The sequence below is a fragment of the Lissotriton vulgaris genome, chromosome 9 (genome assembly GCF_964263255.1).
Source record: "Lissotriton vulgaris chromosome 9, aLisVul1.2, whole genome shotgun sequence".
NCBI lineage: Eukaryota > Metazoa > Chordata > Amphibia > Caudata > Salamandridae > Lissotriton > Lissotriton vulgaris.
The window spans coordinates 1,178,432,068-1,178,436,372 of NC_141697.1; the positions used below are offsets into that span (position 1 = coordinate 1,178,432,068).

Below are 4,305 nucleotides of genomic sequence, written 5' to 3' on the forward strand. Positions count from 1 at the left end.
AATCAATAAAGTCAGCTGACTCGCGAACACTGACAGGCACTGGGCATTCATTGGGCAAGCCTCAGCTGAGGCACACACAGTCACACAGCCACACATGTAGTGTATTATACTCTCACAATTCATTAATACCCCAAATCAGTCCCGACTGCCCTGGTTGGCGCACAGCTACCTGCCAGCCCCTCAGCCAGCTGCACAGTTGAGCTACCTAAGTAATTTTATTAAGTCTAGTAACTCTGAGTCACACACAAATGAGTTGTTTCACGACGTAGTTTTACAAGGGTAAATCACTTATTCTAAGAGAGCCAAAATGTTGTCAATGCTATTCATCCATGTCACTTTACAAAATGGGATTACAAGCACTGGCTCCCAAATTTCTTGTGTGCATCAATGTTTAGGAATAATAAAAATGTCAAATTAACACAGGGCACAGCGGGTGACTAACCTTCCTGCTGCCATTCCACAGGTGCCTGGGGGCTCAAAGCTGAGCGCTTCGGCCAGCAGCTTTGTTAACGCATCTTGAGCTGCCACGTTTCTTGAGCCTTTGAGATGGAGGGTCACAGGCAGGTCAGTCTCCTCTCCTAAGGAGTGTCCCGCTCTAGTTGGCAGCAGTTCCGATAGTTAGGAACCCACCACACATATGGTATTTAGCAAAATGAAAGCTTTCTGCCTGGTATAATCAGTTGCGCGCTGGAAGACTCATTTCACTCTTTTCCAGTTGGATACTCTTTCAGCAGCTGCACACGGTCCGTGCAGTGACTGCTTATCCGGGCTCCAGCATCCGTCATAGTTCATGTGTTTTGGCTCCCATTTGCGCGAGGCAATCATGTCCGTTTTAAAATTTCAGCGCTGCGGTGCAAGCGGACCTGCCATTTGATTTACAACTCGTATGCCTACGCAGCCACGACCCCCGCTTGCGCCAAAAAGTGGCAGCAGAACGTAGCATACGTACTGCCCGGCCCCTGACGTCATGCTGTGACTGGCGCCGCGCTGGGCGGGAATACCTTAGGGTTTTTAGATGCATTGTAGCAGCCTCACTGCTGTGACGGTGCTACTGGAAATGCGCGCCCCGGCCTGCAAGTGACGGCTGCAGGAGCAGGCGCGCACGCATTCGCAATCTAGCAGCGTCTAGCGGCCAGTAGTGTAGTTTTAGCGCTATGTGTGACAGCAGAGAGAGTGGCATCAAATGCGTGACAATGCATTTCAGTGCGGTGATGCGGAGCACCACACTGAAATGCGTTAATGTCACACTTGATGCGTGATACTTGACAGGACTGCATTAAATCTACACAATGTTACATATCCCTAACCAGTTTCTCTGTAGCGTTTTACATCTCCCTCTACAGAACCTCTCCTGCTAAGCTTAGGTCGTTCCCAGTAGTTAAAATGAGTGCAAATAGCACTTTGCCTCTGAACATTAAATCGCTTTCAGATAGGAAGTGGAACATCTCGAAAAGATATTTTAGGATGAAACTTCCAGAAAAATCCCTGTCTTGACTCGAGCACCAAAATCAAGGCTGTGAACAAGAATAGTTCCTAGACCTCCTACAGTTTTGGCACAGTATGATGTGAAATCAGAGCTCTGGTGCGGCTTTGCTTCGACAGAGTAAGTGCCCTGGTGATTCAGTCTGATCTGTAGTAAAACACACTCTTCGCGCAGTCTGACTATGCACAGCCATCTTGGAACGGTAAAAGTGCTCATTTAGTGCAGGGCAGAAAACTGTGAAAGTAACCTCGATTGTCTTTGCTGTGAGTTTACCAACTGGTTCTCTTAATTTTTCAATAAGTAAAAATGTGCTTGTTGCTGTGAGCCAAAGCACGAAACAAAACTATGGCTACGCTCTGTTTACCTGTTTGAACGTTAACTTTCACACTGTAGTCCTCTGTCTGTTTCGGGAGCAGCGAGCAGGAAATCCGCTCGAGTCCGGAAAAGGCAGGCTAAATGTGATTCGTTGCTGATTTCGATTATGCAGATTTTTAAAGCACGGAGTCACCCAGAATCTACTTACAATGCTTTATTGCGAAGAAAGCGTCTGCCTGTGCATCTTTAAATTGTTGTTTTTTGGTGTTATACAGCCATGTGTTTTATTGGACTTCGTGATGCCGAACCTTTTCTTGCTGTACGTAAGAAGGGTTTTTACTTTTCCTGCCCGTTTGAGCTGCGGTCCGTTGTGTTAAGACTATACTTTCAGGGATCATTTCTATAGTTCTTAACTGAGGAAATGTGTTCGAAAGTGTCTTGTCTTCGCTAACCACGATGAAGAGTGTTAGTGTTTCCTTCTGAGCGCGAAGCGAGTGGGCGGTGTTGCGTTTATGCAACTGCTGTTCGCTATTGATGACCGTTCCTCTCTTCCTTACGGGAGAGCTGGAGGAAGGAAGCACAAGCTGAGTGGTTAGATCCTTACTAAAGTTCAAAATAGATGAATAAACCCAATTTAAGATAGATGTATAAATGTTCTGTTTTGTTCTACTGCTGTTGTCAGTGTCTTAATAGCGAAGCCGTGATGTGCATGTGAGTTGAAAACGTTTGCGTCTCCTCTTTAATTTGGTACGTTTGATTTTGAAAAGCACTAAGAGCACTTTTCAAATGGACCCTGGACAGATTTATCAAACCTTCAACGCAACGCAGCTGCACAATGTGCCGCGCTGCCATGCCCGAAAGGGGAAAGCGTACAATGTTGACGCAGTCCTAGGTCTATTACTCTCCGTAAAGCTTGGAGTGCGTAAAAAAGCATGGGTGGGTGGATGGAAACACCCGCACTCCGCCCATTTAACACATTCTCGGTGCAGAGCCACGCAAAGCAGCGAGTTGCTGCTGCCTTGCGTTCTTCCCTTGCGTGAAGTGCTCATTGCACTGCAGAGACCCTGTTAAGTGCTACGAGCGGTCGTGCTGGCTGGCACCTCGTTTCTGCCACATTTGTTTGTGTTCAGAGAAGAACAGGCCACTGACCGTGCCCCAACCGTAGGAGCCTTTAAGAGCCACCAGTTTATATTGTTATTTTCTCTACATGCCACTCCTCTTCAGTTGCCCGTTTCAAGTCATGTGCCTGTTGAACCCCAGTCCTTGTTGCACCTGGTGGTAGCTGGCACCTGTGTGCATTTTATTTACAAGTATCTAGTGGTATAGATTAGACTTCCAAGCGCTGTGGAGAATCTGAGACGGGCATTTGCAGATATGTAGCCAAGGTCTCAGCGCAGTGACGTCAGATGAGGGTTTTGCTCTCATGCTATGCATTCAAGCCCCATGCCACATGTTTCAGAAGTCCCTTCTGCCTCACCCCATGTGATGCCAAACAACTTTACACAAATCTACAGCCAGCTTCTGGCAGCGTTATTTGTCTCGGAGGACGATGCACATATATATCACGTGAAGCCTCTAATCAGTTATATTACCAGTGCAATTATATAATGCCTTGTTTATAAGCCTCGTTTCAAGACATCCAATCTATCAGAGGGCTTGGAGGCTTCTGTAGGGCTACGAAGCACTGCATGAATTATACCTATGGAGTAGCCATTTATTGAACAATCAAGAAAGCCCTTTAGGCCTACCAATAGGTATGAAAAGTACTACATGAATGCCCATACAATACAGTCCTCCCAATTCTATTGCTAAGATTTAGAATTCCAGGAGGGCGGTGGTGGCGGTGGGGGATGTGGAGTCTGGGGGGTCATGGAACAGGGTGTTATCACCATCCAGCTGGGGAAACGGGTTCGAGTCTCGGCAGGGACGTAAAACATCCTGTGATTCTGGGGAAATCACCTAATCTCCCTGTGCCTAACAAAATTAATGTGTCTGTAACACAACTGGTGCTCAGGTAAAGGTTGCGCAATATATATATATAAAAAAAAAAAAGGTCCGTTGAGTACCCTTCTTATTTGGGAGGAAAAAACACATCTTTGGTAACATCCTAGCTCTTGATTGAATGATTGAATTAGAAGGTCAACACTGAAGTTATAATCAAAGCACCAGATTCCCCGTGACATCAGGGAGGAGAGCAATTACACAGAACCTACGGTCACACTTTGCAGCTGGAGGACACTTCGCCTGCTAGCTGGTTTTGCTGCCAGCGTATCTGCGGACCAGCGCTCACCTCTTCTCATCAAAGCAGCAGTTCGCCGCACCCGCTTCGCGGGTGCCGCTTCACCGAGGGTCTTGCTGACTCTGCCTGCTGTTTGTCGGCGCACTCCAGGGCGAACCTTGGGCATCGGAAGGCTTGAGGGCTGCGAGCGTGCAGGGACTACCAGATCCAGGTGTCCCTGCGAGACCGATTCCATCTTCCGGTCCGCTCTCCCTCTAGCCCCGCCCCC

At 47.5% G+C, this 4,305-nt stretch overlaps 1 non-coding gene across 1 annotated transcript; it reads left to right on the forward strand.

Annotated features, from left to right (window-relative positions):
* The first annotated feature begins 2,173 nt into the window (after positions 1 to 2,173).
* LOC147692975 (small nucleolar RNA U3) lies at positions 2,174 to 2,391 on the forward strand. The gene has a single exon (XR_015300209.1). It is a non-coding gene; the product is annotated as a small nucleolar RNA U3 (small nucleolar RNA).
* The last annotated feature ends 1,914 nt before the right edge of the window (positions 2,392 to 4,305 follow it).